The sequence below is a fragment of the Pleurodeles waltl genome, chromosome 12 (assembly GCF_031143425.1).
Source record: "Pleurodeles waltl isolate 20211129_DDA chromosome 12, aPleWal1.hap1.20221129, whole genome shotgun sequence".
NCBI classification, from domain to species: domain Eukaryota; kingdom Metazoa; phylum Chordata; class Amphibia; order Caudata; family Salamandridae; genus Pleurodeles; species Pleurodeles waltl.
Genome location: NC_090451.1, coordinates 104986382 through 105002692, shown reverse-complemented (window position 1 = coordinate 105002692; position 16311 = coordinate 104986382). Strand labels below are relative to the sequence as shown.

Below are 16311 nucleotides of genomic sequence, written 5' to 3'. Positions count from 1 at the left end.
AGTTTACTTATTAAGGACCAGGCACGCTAACAATGGTATTCTTCATGGCATACAATTCAATAATAGCATTTACTCAGTGGCCTGTGCTATATCGATGGCCTTGCATGTATCAATGTTGTTATCCGCTACACCAGTGGTTCCCAACCGCTGGTCCGGGGACCCATGGGGGTCCCCAAAGCTCCTCCAAGGGGTCCACGACCACTTAGACAATGAAATAACATTAACAGATTAATAAAGTGTTTATAAATAAAATGGCTAAATGTACAGTCGAAAATGTAAAAACATACTGTAAATGTCAAGGAAACTGAAATTGGAGCCTAAAAATTAAATTAGTATCCTGGGAACGATTTGTGGGAGAAGTGCAGGTGCATCAAACAGAATATAGTCCGGATGATGTGTGGCTTCAATTGAATTTTGAAAAGCTGCAACCTTCCTATTACATTCCTATAACATTGCATTTTTATTTTTTTTATTTATATTTGTTTGAAAATTAAATAAGATGTGTTAGCATTTGTGTATGTGTTTGATGAATGCTTGTTGCTGTAGTTTTTGTGTATTGTTTTGCATTTTAAATCATCAACACTGTTTAGGGTGGAGTCCCCAGCTTCCAGTAATGACTCAGTGGGGCGGGCAGATTCCAATGATGCTTCAGAGAGGATCCTGGAACCCAGTAATGAAACGAGGGGGGGTCCACAAAGTCAAAAGGTTGGGGAACACCCAGCAGCTACACAATTTATTTATAAACATGCATAAATTTCTGCATTAGGGAAATATTTTTCAACTGTACTGCGGCACTGCCGGAACTATTGAAATATTTCATAATTTCCTCTTCCAAACTGTCTGTAAATCGTATGGCTTGTACCTAATATAATTGACAAATTATGCTGTAATGTGCACCGTCTGAACACGTTTTCTGCAATATCTACTGATGGAAGAACCTTCCCCAAACAAACTCTAGATGGACAGGCATACTCACCACACTAACAAGGTGAACTATGGGAACAATCTGAATGTTTGGGAAGGCTGATGTGTGTTGTCCCTACACGGCCTCCGGTCTTCGATAAGTCCCAGCTAACTGCTGCTGAATAGGCATGACTTGGTCCCAACCCTGGCTACTGAATATATATGAGTGAACGAAGAGTGCAAATGTACCTGTGTGGAGATACAGAATTGTTTGTAAACTTTTTGTGAACACTTTGATTCAGTGTTATACAAATGCTGTAAACCTCTCCTCTGACTTTTTTTGTTGTTCAACAAATGATGGACCACGCCTTGATTAATTAATCTCTGACTTCTCTGCCACTGAAGCTCTGTGACACAGAGGCAGGTTGTTTTGGTGACTTTATTGGACTGGCAGGAGCGTGAAGTGATTAGCGCATGTAGTACTTCTCAGCCTTGAACTTAAGGGCCTGGTCTGGCTTTCCTTGCCTCAATTATGTTGATTGATACAGGCAAGAGGGGCTAGCTGGTGGTTCTACCACAAGTAATTTGTTTTGAAATTGGTGAAAATGTTGTATTTTAAAACACATTTTCCATCATATTTTCAAATAAATTAAGTTTTAAAGTATGGTAAATTATGTCCTAACAAGGCCTTACAGGCATTCTGGAAGGGAAAGGTTTGAATTTTTTTTTACTTTTCAGTTTTGGCTGTTGACAGTATTATCCCACTTCAACAGGCTAGAGTCACACTGCCGCAATGCATCACCAAGGAGTGAGGTCAGGTGGTCGCTGAGCCTGCTTAAGCATGGCAGCATTAGGAGGAAGCATCTTGCACACAGAAGAGAACAACAAACTACAACATTTCACCCCGCTGATGGTCCTCCAGTTATCTGTCTCTGGCTGGCAGGCACAGGTATGTGCTCGATACTGGCCCTCAAGCCAGAATCATCAGGGAAAAGCTGCCAGGCAGAACCTATTTGGTGTCCTCCGGGTGTCCCCTGCCTCAGAGAAGTTGAAGTCACCACCTGTTCTTGGTTGTTTACGATTGTTTGTGACAAACTGGTGTCATAAAACATCACAATACAATGTGTTTTGTTTCCTGCTATAATTGATGAGGCATGTGGGACACAGATAGGCTAGGCTAGGCCAGGAGATAGAGGCCAGTGCTGGCCAGGACATGGATAGGACTGAGGTGTGCTGAGAGACAGTCACTGCAGCAGAGATGTATCTTTCTGTGGTAGGCAGTTCCTTTATGTTGTGAAGTTTCCCCTTTTAGAACGAGGCTGCATGTAAATCAATCAATCAGGGAATTTGTAAAGCACACTACTCACCCATGAGGGTCTCAAGGCGCTGAGGGGGGCGGCTGCTACTGCTCGAGCAGCCATGTCTTGAGTTGTCTCCTGAAGGTAAGGCGGTCCTTGGTCTGACGCAGGTGGGTGGAAAGAGTGTTCCAAGTCTTGGCGGCGAGGTGCAAGAACGATCTGCCGCCTGTGGTTGTTCTGCAGATGCGTGGGATGGTGGCGAGGGCAAGGTCGGCAGAGCGAAGCTGTCCGGTCGTGGTGTAGAAGGAGAGCTGTCTGTTGAGGTATTCTGGTCCGGTGTTGTGCAGTGTCTTGTGAGCGTGAGTGAGGAGTTTGAAGGTGCTTTTCTTGTTGACAGGGAGCCAATGTAGGTCTCTCAGGTGGGCTGTGATGTGCTAGTTGCGGGGGATGTCCAGGATGAGGCATGCGGAGGCGTTCTGGATGCGTTGCAGTTTTTTCTGGAGTTTGGCTGTGGATCCTGCATAGAGGGCATTGCCGTTGTCCAGTTTGCTGCTTTTGAGGGCTTGGGTAACTGTTCTTCTGGTTTCAGTGGGGATCCATTTCTAGATCTTCCGAAGCATGCGGAGGGTGTTGAAGCAGGAGGAGGAGATGACGTTGACTTGCTGGGTCATAGATAGTGAAGAGTCCACGATGAATCCCAGGTTGCGTGCATGGTCGTCGGGTATCGGTGCGGTTCCCAATGTGGCAGGCCACCAGGAGTCATCCCATGCGTAGGGGATGAAGCTAAAGATGAGGACCTCAGTCTTGTCGGAATTCAGTTTCAGGCAGCTGTTCTTCATCCATTCCGCGATGGCCTTCATTCCTTCGTGGAGGTTGGTCTTGGCAGTGTCCTTGGTGAGGGAGAGGATCATCTGGGTGTCATCAGCATATGAGATGATGTTGAGGTTGAGGGTTGGTAGCGAGCGGAGACTAGTAGACGTTGAAGAGGGTCAGGCTGAGGGACGAACCCTGGGGTACACCGCAGATGATTAGTAGAAATTAATCCAGGACTTGAGTCACCATTGAGTTATTCTTTCTTGCTGCACAGGGGGCCATCAAAAGATTGTTGTTTTTCAAATATCTTTTTAATGAAAAGAGAACAAAGCAGCTGGAGTATAGCACAATATAACAAATGTATTGCAATGTACATGACAAGTTGTCTCAGTCAATTTAAATATGAATTGTAAATTAATGTGCAAACTAGGTCAGAAAGTACACATGCATCAGACAATGGGCATAACAGGCAGTGTTCAATCCTGTGTGCTGCCTAGACCATGCACAATGGTTTATCTTCGGATTTATGGGCTAATTTAAAGAGAAATACATCCCACCTTGACACCCTTGCCGCTGGTTCTTTTTTAGGTCGAGCTTAGGCAGCGCATGCACTGTCTCTTCAAGACATGATGTATTCACTCTGTGCGCTTACAGCCCACCCATTGCCTTATTTTCATCCCTTCAGTTGTCATTCAGAAATGCTTGCTTGCTAGGGGTTAATCCTTCCTCTTTGTCCCTCCTTTTTGTGTTTAGTTTCCTCCCAGGGAGCATGCCCCAATTACTGTTAACATTATGCATCTGTGTTTATGTGTTAATTTGGGGGACTATTTTTTCCTTTGGTTCCCCCTCGTGTCACTGTTTACCAGTCTTCGATGGTTCAGCTTCAGCGCCCATCACTTAATCTTCCAGGCCCATTCAAATACTGAGATGAGATGTCAGACACTTCAGACGCTGTTTTTAAATTAGCCTTTTTCATTTTCTCTGACTTCAAAGTGCAAGGATTTCCCCCAAACCTCTCCCACTTCACTGCTTGTTGCTTTAGCGAGCCTCGGTCACCAGACCTTCAGCAGCCCAACCTTGCAGCATAGTTAAGGGCAAGGCTTCGGCAACTACTGTCACATTTTCTCTTCCGCTTGTTTATGTACTGTGAACTTTAGCTACCCAAAGGTGTTGAAGCACTTTACATGAGCACTAGTGCCATTACACAATGTCAGGTTAACTTTTAGAGGCATCATTATAGAGCGCAAAGTGGACTGAACCTACAGTATTAAAATGCTTTACGAAAGTGCCAGTTACATTACACAAGGTCAGGTTAATTATTTTGTTTGTAGGTGCGTAGAGATTAAGTAATGCTGACGCTACCCCTGTTTATTCATTATTTTCCCTCTACCTGACAAATGGGAGCAGCACTCATCCCTCCCACCTCCTCCCATGTCGCTGCATGCCCGCCCCACTGCCTCTTCCTGTCGTTTTCCTACTCTCAAGACTCTAATTTCAAAGCACAGTCACTGCAGCTCCCCAGGGACTGTGAGGCATTTTTTATTATATTGTGTGAACTTGACTGACCCAAAGGTGTTGGAGCATTTTACATGAGCGCTAGTTACATTACACAAGGTCAGATTAATTTTTGAGGCCATTTTTATTGATTATGAACTCAGCTGACCCGAAGGTATCAAAGCGCTTTACAAGAGTGCCAGTTACATTACACAAGGTCAGGTTTATTTTTTTATTTTTAGGTACGTGGAGATTAAGTGATGCTGACACCGTCCCTGTTTATTCATCATTTCCCCTCTACCTGACAAACGGGAGCATTTGGTTGCTGTTGCTGCGTCCAGTGCTCCTATACACAGAGGGCTGGGACAGAGGGTGGGGCCGGGAGCTTGCTGATAAACAGATAGTGCGAGTAGTGTTTTGAATGGAAAACTCTGGAGAAGGGCACCTGGTGAATACAGGCCTGTAGGAGGAGGGATGGTGACATCTCTGCCATTGGAAAGTACTTCAGTGCTTTTTTTCATAGGCTGTTCAATATTCTAGCGATGCAGTCGCACACAGAATGTTATAGGGCTATAGACTTGCATCAAGGCACTTGTCATTCTGTCTGTGCATTATAAAGCCTTGGAATGTGTCCATAAATGTTTCCTGAAGCAAGCATGTATGCCTGAATCACACTGCATGACCCACTGTGTAGTAATTGTATAGCTCTTCAAACCCTGGCGACACAGCACTCAGGAAAATGTGCTACATGGCTAAACACTTAAAAGATCCTAAAGGTGAGACCTTTTGGCTATGCCAATGCTTGTTTTTTCCTCTGGGGTCCATAGGAAAGCAACATGCAGAAAACACAGGGAGACGTTTAGACGAAGTTCACCCATGTGTAATAATAAAGTCGGACAGGGGTCTGTCTAGCCAATCACAAACAAGAAGGTAAAAATCTAAAGTTTGCAGTCAGAGAACACGTGGAGCTGTGACTTGTTCTGTCTGTCAGTTTCTGTCACCAGGCAGAAATTTGCATATATTTTGATGTCAGTGCTGTTAGGGATTCCAGATCCTCTGTATGCAGAGCACGTACGTTCATATTAAAAGGCATGCTTGTTTTATTCTGGAAAATAAAATAACCGTGTGAGAGCCAATGGCAGTAGGGTAAAGTTATGTATTTTTATATTACTATCATAAAACAGCAATTTTATTATAGAAGCCATATTCTATGAGGTTTGCAGAATTTGGGTCACAAAAATAATTATTCAGACAAAGAATTATTTAGCTACCACCAATAAAAACGCATTCTGCACCATCCTTCAGCAGGTGGTTCCATGCCCCATGTACAGCCTTCATACACTTCTGACCTATTTGCCCTGCTTCATTTGGATTTATGTGCTGCGCCTTGCAGAGGTAAAGACAAAACCACAAGTCCCAGGATGCCGTGTGCTGTTGACTGAAAAGCTAGCTCAGCCGGAAGGTCTTGCATATGATGCAGGATCACTTAGCACCTGTGCATCTAAAACCATCCTTGTCCTGACACTGATACTTCACATTCAGCATGTATATCCAAAAAAACAACCATTCGCCCTTAAAAAGAGGATTCAATCATTAAAAAACAACATTTTTCTCATTTCCAAATCCTCAATTGAAATTGTACAAGATTTTACCTTGCTATGATCAGTTAATCGATCACAATTAGAGTGGCAAAAAGCCATGTAATTTTATATACAAAACGTACTTTCGGAAAAGTCAACATACTCCCCTAAGGCAGTCATCTTCTGTAGTTCCCAGATAGAATGATGTTATCTGGAGAACTTCATTCCAGCCCTGTCTTTCTTCTGCAAACCATTGGAATCACCTGTAAATGTATCTAAATTAGTTCCATTGAGGTGAATCAGGACTACAACTCCCAGAATGCATTGGGTTGCTAAATGAACTCTCGTGAATAGAAAACTGAGACCTTTACAAATATGAAGTTTTCTGATGGTCTTAATATCTCCACTTGTTCTATACAAGAGAGAATTTTGCTTTGCTTTTATCCCTCACAATGAGAAAACAGACATTAAAATAATGTTCTCGTTTGAGGGAACATGCCACCAAATCACCGGCCTTTAGAGCGTATTTGAGACTAATTGCTTTAGTATAGGAGGCTAGTATAGTAGCCAGTACCTTCAGCCTCAATTCACAAATCTATGACCTGGGTGAATGTCAAAAACACTGTGACTAAGGCCCCTTCTCTGCCAGTTATGAGTACTTAAGTATAGACTGGAGCTAGGCGCCACATAAAACTAGACATGGACATTGTTTCCAGTCGTTGAGTTGGTCCTTTCTTTCCCTGGATGGCATTAATTGCTTTAAATAGTCAGCATCAGACAATGTCTGTCATCCTTTTGCTTCTTTACTCCTGGTGCTTGGGGGCTACAGTGTTGTGGAAGATTTACTCAGAAGTTTAGTTTTGTTAATGATTGGAATGCTGTCCCTGTATAAAGCTCATGAGCAGAATGTTAAAAGGGTTTACAACTATTTAACGGGTTCCATTTTTGTCCTTCGAACAAATTTACGGGACACTTGCCAACCATAACTGATCATATGTTTCTTCAGCATGCAAATGACCTAGGGCCATATTTATAGTCTGGTTTGCTTTGCTCTTCCACCACGCATCGTGGTGCAAGAGCGACGCAAACCTTAAGTGAGATTTATGAAGCCACGCAAGGCCACCTTGCGTGTTCCTGCTTGGCTTCCTAAATCTTGAGTAATGTAACGCAGCATTATACTGTGCAAGGAAGGCATTTCCATGAGTGTTGTGTGAGTGTTCCGATGCTACATCCATGGATCTTGACACATTCCCAGAATTACGAGAAGTTGGAAACCTGGGAGTGAATCAAAAAGACACGCCTCCCAGGATATTCAAAGGTCTTTGTTGTTTAAGCACATATCAACACAGCTCTAAGTGATGTAAGGTGAGAAAAACAGAAGAGTGTGAATAAAGAGAACCAGTAGACCCTAATACTTCAGTCTTAAAATAACTTCAAATTTACCTAAACTTTGCTTATGTTGAGCGAGACGGTGATGGTCTGAAGACCAGTGAGATCGGCCCTATGTAGACACTTAGGCATCCGAACTCCTTGTACATGATGTAGTCTTTTGTAGGGTTTCACTTTGACTTCATATTATAGTCTATACATCATTCTATTACATGTAAGTGTGCCAAACAACGAACTTGTGTGTTGTGTATTTCAGACTTGAAGTTGTGGGTTTTGCTTCTTTTTACTACCAGTTGCCAGAACAGCTTTGTGTGCCCCAACCTGACTTCCTTAAGACGCTGATGCCATTTAGAGTGTTCCCAAGCTCTATCTTTGTCAGTTAATATGGGTGTATAGCATCTCCTGTGTTCCAAAAAGAAGTGTGCTTCATTGCCTGGGCTGGTGGGCCAACACTTTGCTTTGCCAATGCCTTTTTCCTTCCCTTCTTTAACCATTGTTATTGTAGTGGTCATTGTTGTGTATTTATACTGCGACTTCAGGTTACAGCAATTCAAAGCCAAGAGTCCCCCTTCTTTGCTGCAATACGAATCGTATTTTGCAGTGACGTGTATTAATATTAAAAAGAGTGTCTAAGTGCTACTTACTGTGTGTTAGGAAGCACCCATACGGAACAACTGAAATGATTTGCGTTGTTTATTTTTTTTAATTAAATGGTTTTATTGCAAGCATATATGTGACACATTTAGGCAACGACATAATGTTTACTTCTTTTTTTCTGTTGTTCTATATGCTTGCAATAAAAAAATAACCATCAAACCAGCTTGTCAAGGGTGGACATATTGGTTTTGCCAATGCTTATTTACGTTTTTTTTTTTTTTTTAAATACACGATGTTGTCAAGAACTAATAAGTTTCCCCTACTGCACATTGTATGGCTATTGGAAATCTGTGAAGTCCATTGAGCACCGAGGGTGATGCCAAGCTCTTTTATAAAGCGAAAGAACTCGGATTTAGCGCTTTCATGGTTTACCAGCACTTGTAATTCTGCACATTGGGCTGTAACAGTCTTCTAGCTATGGCACCAGGCGTTGTAAAAATCCCCCTTCAACTGTAGTCTCTTAGTACAAAACATTAGCGGTGCAATTTTCGTATTAAAAATTCTAACTGATATGAACTGCACGCAGCGACATCAGGGAGAAAGGCTCCTCACTTGTTATGAGTAGTCGTGGCCGAGCGGTTAAGGCGATGGACTTGAAATCCATTGGGGTCTCCCCGCGCAGGTTCGAATCCTGCCGACTACGATATGTTTTTTTTTCTTCTTTTTCGAATATTTTTTTTTCTTCTTTCTCTATTATAACAATTAAAAACGTATGTTTTTACTACTGCCCCTGAAACTATGCATTTACTTCAACGTATCATCTCGGTGAATATATTTAGAATGTTTACTTTTTCCTGCGCATATAGTCCCAACATGGCAGCCTACGCGCAATTCATTTTAGACTATTTTCTACTGTTCGTGTACGTCAGGAAAAATGAGCAGAGGATACAAAAATCAAATGAATTTAAGCAACCAATGCTCGCTTCTGCAAATAAATATTCTCCGTGTTAAAAATATATATATATTCTAATAAATGAAACAACATAATCAAATACATAAAAATAAAAAAAACACCTCTGGCAGCGGTGGGATTCGAACCCACGCCTCCGAAGAGACTGGAGCCTTAATCCAGCGCCTTAGACCGCTCGGCCACGCTACCCTCAGGATATCCGTGGCTGGCCAGGTCGTTGTGTGTTGGAGAAAATGTTTTGGTGAACTAAATTGCTACGTGTAGTTAATGAAACCAATGAAAAACGTTTAAGTGTACGAGAAGGATAAGGGAACGATGAGCGAAGGTTTGCCGTGCACACTCTACTGAATGTTTTCAGGTTTTTTTCACCGTAGTCGCCCCCTACCAGACAGTCATTATATTGATGCATTTTCAAATGAAAGTAAATAGGCGCTAAATAATCCTAGAAGGTTGGTTATTGTTCATAGCACGTTTGCAGTAAATTAGGATAATTCCTTAGGGACCAAGTGAACACTAACGCATATTCAGACAGATTAAAAATAATGATGAAACGGAAGAGAAAAAAGATTCATGCAGATTAAAAAATAATATTACACAAGCACGGAAGATAAAAACTAACGACGAGGATGGGATTCGAACCCACGCGTGCAGAGCACAATGGATTAGCAGTCCATCGCCTTAACCACTCGGCCACCTCGTCAGACGACACCTTCTGTTCGTTGTATAGTACATGGATGTAAACGGAGACATGGTATTTCATTGATCTCATGTTTTAGATCTAAATACCACCCATGACAAAACTGTCAAACAAACAGCAATCTCAGGGCTCCTCCCACACTTGCCATGTTCGGACTAGCACAGATTGGGGAGGAAAAAGAGGAGCAAAGGCACTTTAGAGGTGGTGATATTGATTACAGGGCCCGGGAGTATAAATCAGAATTTAGAACAAGCAATGGTAAAGCCAATATGTCTCAATATGAGAGGTTTTGGCTTTGTCAATGTTTTGTAGCCAGTGTATAGCAGCCGGCTAATGTCAGCATGCCTGAAAAGAAAAAAGTGAAATGAGACTGCCAGTGCTGCCCTTGTCTTACAGCTTTTTAGTGTTGAGCGCAAAGCGATCCGATCCTGCTGTAATCTCTCTTTGGGCTTCTAACCGTGCTCGTGTTACATCAGCCACTTTCATTGGTTCGTGGGCTTACCTTTTAAAATCCACTTGCTTTCATTAGTGAAAGGCATACATATGTCATGCCTTTTCCGGTGTTTAGCCCTCCTCGAGCGCACCTGCCAACTACTAAAAACATATGAGGCTCTGTGTTTTCTGTATGGTTTGTGGACTTCTTTTTCTCTTTGTTTCACAGTGCGATCGCACTTGGTTTTACACAGCACAATCACGCTCGTTTTTTTCTCTCCAATTAATGTGGCAAGAAAAGTCAGTCAGGAGTTTACAACACTAATAGCTCTAACTCGACGAAATGTGAGACCAGTTGCAATGTAAATGCTTGTTTAAACATTTCTACTGGAAAGGAGGGAGGGGAGGGTGGAAGAGAACATGGACAACAGAGAATGTCAGAAAAAAAGTGCTATGACATGCCAGCGCTGACCACATCATAGCTTTACCACTTGCCACAGACAACAGAAGGACGGTGGTTGGGTAGACTGGAATGCAAGGCAACACAGACAATGGAAAGTTGGGAGCTAGCAAACAGGCAAAGGATTGGGAGAAAGCAACATGAACAACAGAAGGAAGGAAGGAGGGCGACTGACAGGAAGCAACATGGACAACAAAAGGAGGGGGGTGGGGATAAGCAACACAGACAAGAGAAGGAGGAAGGCCACGTTGGGGGAAAACAATATCACAAAGGAAGGAGGGAGGGCAGTTCAGGGAAAGCAAAATGGCCAACAGAAGGAGGGAGGGTGAGTAAGGGCAAGCAACACACACTACAGAAGGAGGAAAGGACTGTAGTGGTGAGCAACATTAACAACCGAAAGTGGGAGGGCGGGAGGAACACAGAGGACTGCAGAACTGTAGAACTGCACAAGGTAGACAGCTGAAAACAAGCAAAGTGCATAAACAAAGTAGCACCTAAAGAATGAACAGTGGAAGGACACAAGAAACTCATCCAAGCCCCAGCGGAGGGGCAAACATGAAAAAGAAGAAAGACTATGGTGACTGACCAATAAAAAGCAAGCAAACGAGAGTGACAATTAAAACAACCAAAGCAATCGGGGCCTTTAAGCCCACTGTTAGAAAACATGCGCTGTCTTAGGCAAAATTTAAAATGTGTAAAACTTCGTCATATATTACACTCCTTCCCATCCTCTGCCTCTGACATGAAAACTTACTTAGCTCATCCCAACAGCCCTGACGTTTCTAAGGGACATTGGCCAACTCTGCTCTTTATATATCTATGAGCACGGCCAGTGGAATTATGCAATTTGGCGGTTACTGCATTTTCCCCCATAATTATGGATTTGCCGCATTTGCTACATAACCATATATCTGCTGCATAATTGGCACATCTAAAAAAAGGTTTCTCTAGCTCAAGCATATCAAAGGTAACTAAGAATGAAGTGACGTTGCAGCACAATGGAAGGCCCATCTCGAAGGTTGACTGTTCACCTTTCAGTATCTTAGTTGCTGTATTTGAGTTTTAAAGTGGTACTCAATGGGTGAAAATGTTGGTAAGACAATGTTAACAGGGGTACACATGACAAAATAATGAAGTAATACTATGACAAAATGTGCTGCATTTCTCCTCATAATTTGCCTTCTCTTGCCACATAATTTGGTCTTAATTGCCACACAGTTTGGTTCTCTCCTGCCACATAATTCTAGTGACCTTCTCCATCAGTGTTAGTGACACGTTGTTTTGAGTCAATTGCAAAACAGTTGCAGGCAACAGACCAATGTTACTTTTATGGGTGCCCCCTTGTGGTGCTTACTTAACACATTAGTGAGAAAATGAATGCAGCTATAGGGCTGAAAAGACAGTCTTTCATTCCAACTTGGAAGCAAATGCATTTAGTTTAACATACTCCCTACAGCTATGCTAAGAACAAGAAACCCCAAAGTTTAGATTGCATGTTATAGAGCTCCTTTCAGAGCAGGTTGAGTTGCCATGACTCAGCCATGTCTCCAAAATCTCAAGTGTGCAAGAGGGCAGATGTAAATGGGAAGGTATCCTATCTGGTGTGTAACCATATGATGTGAGCCAACAGGTCTGGCATTATTTTTCAGTCTTTTGACTTTGCCAATATTATTTGTTTTTTTCAGACTGTTTGTAAAACGTTGTTGTTGGAAGCTGCCCGGCCCTTATCAATATAAAAAAATGCCTAAAAGTGAAATTATATTTTTGCCTTAAAAAATCACAGCTTACCATAGCAGCCTCTGGCGTTAAGGGAACTCCTTTGGGTGTAGATGTGTTTCTAGTGAAAGAGCACAATGCTGTGAGTCACAATGAAGTTAGCCAATGACTGCAGTGGGATGGCCCATTGCCATGTGCTGTATGTAGTGGTGGGCAGAATAATAATGCGAATGACACAGCAGAGGGCTGGCTGAAAGCCCTATATGTAGATTATACATGCAATTTCAGTAAAATTAAAAGGAGTTTGCTAACCCCAGACCTACAAATGTAGGCACAATACATTATATATAATATATATATATATATATATATATATATATATATATAGATAGGACTCTTTACTTTTAATATTATCGTTTTTTAGCTTTTATGTTTTGGTCGTCATTTACTTTCGGGCATTTTGAAATGAAAGGCCTTGAATCCAAGGTGCTGCACTCTCCAGTGACATCAGCCATAGAGGGGAGCGGCAGTGATGTCACATTAGAGTGTTCAATAAAAGACTCACTGCATGTCAGTTAAGGTTGGGGAGGCGCTGGGAAGAGAGGGCCCTGTCGGGAATCCTTTGGAGGCACAGAAGCGAGAACCTTCACGCATTAACTAGGGGGCTAGTTGTGCAGCTCCTGAGGTTGGTGTGACGCTCATATTTTCACTGTGGAATTGCCTGAGCCTGTAAAGTAAAGGTAAGTTGGACACTGCAAGGGCCCAGCCTACTGTTATTGAAAATATAGAAAGAGAGGGCCCATTTTTGCTAAAGCAAGAGTTGGGAGGAAAACGTGCAGAGTCATATATGCTCAGAGAGGAATACAGGCCCGAGTGCTCATGGCATCCAAGTAAAAGGCCAGTGCAGGAGACAGAGAAGAGAGACAAAGGCATAGTTATCCACAAAGCAGCTACACGTAGAAAGGCCTAGAAGCTTGCAATAATATAGTTACAGGAAAGGCACGCATTTCAAATCCACGTTAATGAGGAAAGGGAGTTTTTGGACAGGAATGTAAAAGCTTTGATGCTAGAAGGTCAGCAGCTGTGGGAGGGAGGCCAGACAGTCGGGGAGGGCTCCAAGCCTGGAGTTAGGAAAGGTGGAGCTACAGACAGCCTTAGAACGTGAGATAAAAGGTATTGCTGTTTTTCACTAAATGTGCACGTGATAGATATGTAACCTTCGCTTTTCTGCAAATGTGTAATTAGACACTTTCTCATGAGAAATGCGGCTTTATGCTGACGAAAGCAGTGACACAATGTACCACGTGAGCGCTTAAATCAAAATGCATGACAAGTGATAAGATGCATTCAAGGTAGCAAAAGTATATAAAAAGGGCTGCTTGAGTTGATGATTTGGAGGGCAGTTTCAGACTTAGAGCTGTGCTGTCCTCCCGGCCGTTATTCATAAATGCTCATATTATTTGCAAACTGAATCCTGTCTTTCTTTATTCGTGACCTGCCAACAACACTACCCAAAGGGATGGGAGTCTTTTCCACCAAGATGGAGGCCAGAGGGAATACGTTCACCCTAAATAAATCTACAAAACCACAAAAAAGGGGGTTTCCCACCTAACACTACTTAAAGTACGTACACCTATATAGTGGTTGCCACTCAGAAAAGATTGTATACTTTTATACATAACCCTACCCCACCCTAGTAGTGGCAAGCATCATCATCAGGTTCACCCCAGCCTTTAAAAGCCAGGGTGGGCTCAACCGTGTTCCAGAGACCACTTTAAATATTATGGTGACCAGGGAACCTAAGTGAAATAAAAATGTCTCATCCTCACCCCGGGTATCCCTTTATTAATGGGATTGATGGGCACAGATTAAAATCATTAACAAGGAGCAATGAGGAATGTCAGTGGTCCTGTGACTTTTACAACACCAACATGTTTCTGCCCTACACTATGGCCTAGTAACAGGTCTGGGGCTTTCATCAGGACAAGTTCAAAAAATGTCACAACTCCACAAATCAACACACCCTACAACTACTTACATACATACACCTATCGACCATGGAGCAAACTCAATTTGGATCACTTAGAAACACAACTAACAGCAAACACAGATCTAGATACAATTAATTCCGTGCCAAAACTTTATGAGTGGCTACAGGAAACTTTTGATATCCTAATACCACTCAGAAAAACTAAACACAACAAAAGAAAACCAACACCTTGGAGAAACACAGAACTTAAAAAGATAAAGCAACAAATCAGAAAGTTGCAGCGGACCTGGCTCAAAACAAACAACAGTCAAGACAAACTGCAGCTACACAAACTTAACAGGATATACAAATCATCAATCAAAAAAGCTAAAAAAAGATACTACTCAGACAGAATTCAAAATGCTCAATCTACAACGAAAGAATTTTATAAAATTCTCAATGAATTTCGAAAACCTACATGCATGGAAGGAAGTCATCCCACTACTCAAGATTTCACAAACAAATTGGCAATTCACTACACAACCAAGGCAGACACATTGGACTCCTATTTAAACAGAAGAAAACCATCAGCACCAACCCCTTTCCTAAAATACCCTCTAAGAATAAACCAACCCAACCTCTACAGTCCATCAAACAAATATCCCAGGATGAATTTATGGATTTGGTCAAAGCAAGCAGACCTGGTTGCCCTTGTGACCCTTGCCCACCACAAATCTTCAACAACATTCTTCTATCTACTTCTGCTGCCACACCTGTAAGAAGAATCATCAACAACTCTTTAACTTCAGGAACTTTTCCTGTAGACCTGAAAAAGGCATACATACGACCTTTATTAAAGAAAACAAACCTAGACCTGCAAGACCCCAACAACTACAGACCAATCACAAATGGACCTTTCCTGGGCAAATTGATAGAAAGAGCAGCATTCGCCCAGATGTCACAATTCATTGAAGACAATTCTAGACTTCCAACCTGTATTCCGCCCAGGAAGAAGCACTGAATCGGCACTCATAGCAATCTGGGATGATCTTAAAAACACAGTCGACCGAAATGGAGTTGCTGCACTACTTCTCTTGGACCTCTCGGCTGCCTTTGATACAGTTGACCATGACACCCTAACTCAAAGACTCCACAAAGCCGGCATACAAGGGATTGCTCTCGACTGGATTACTTCCTATCTTCAAAAACGATCTAATATCATCCACTCTCCCCCCTTCTCGTCCGAACCCTACCTCACAAAAGCAGGGGTCCCCCAAGGGTCAATCATCTCACCTTTGCTTTTCAACATCTACATGATATCTTTACCAGAACTGATCAATGATTTCCATCTCACATGCTACAATTATGCAGATGATACACAAATACTACTTAAATTAGAATGCCCCAAAAACAATGAAAACTCACAAATCTTCAGTTGCCTCAGAGCCGTTGATCAGTAGATGAACTGGAGCCATCTCAAACTAAATACCTCCAAAACAGAAATACTCATATGTGGTGACTGGAAAAATTATGACCCTCTGTGCGTCTGGCCTGACGATCTCGGACCACCTCCTCAATTATCCAAGGAAGTTAAACCTAGGAATCACCATGGATTCCAAGTTAACTATGAATGCCCAAGTGGCCAAATTAGCATGAACAAGCTTCACCACCTTGAAGTCTTTACGACGCATCTTCCCCCACCTCGGATTTCCATACAAGGTGCAAGCTACTATCTCGCTTGTACTATCCAAACTGGATTATGCCAATGGCCTGTACCATGGATCATCTCTATCTGTTATGAAAAAACTACAACGTATCCAGAATTCCGCAGCCAGGCTACTATTACATGTAAAGCCGAAAGCCCACATCCCCCCTACCTTGAGAGCACTACACTGGTTACCCGTTGCCAGAAGATGCACTTTCAAGCTGCTTTGTATCACCCACAAAGCTATACATGGAACAGGACCGCTTTTTATCAGAAACAAAATTACCA

General features: G+C 42.4%; 3 non-coding genes across 3 annotated transcripts; 1 reads left to right on the top strand and 2 right to left on the bottom strand.

Annotated features, from left to right (window-relative positions):
* The first annotated feature begins 8695 nt into the window (after positions 1-8695).
* On the top strand, positions 8696-8777 carry TRNAS-UGA (transfer RNA serine (anticodon UGA)). The gene has a single exon. It is a non-coding gene; the product is annotated as a tRNA-Ser (tRNA).
* A 374-nt stretch (positions 8778-9151) lies between these two features.
* Positions 9152-9233, bottom strand: TRNAL-AAG (transfer RNA leucine (anticodon AAG)). The gene has a single exon. It is a non-coding gene; the product is annotated as a tRNA-Leu (tRNA).
* Positions 9234-9662: 429 nt separating this feature from the next.
* Positions 9663-9744, bottom strand: TRNAS-GCU (transfer RNA serine (anticodon GCU)). The gene has a single exon. It is a non-coding gene; the product is annotated as a tRNA-Ser (tRNA).
* Between the last annotated feature and the right edge of the window lie 6567 nt (positions 9745-16311).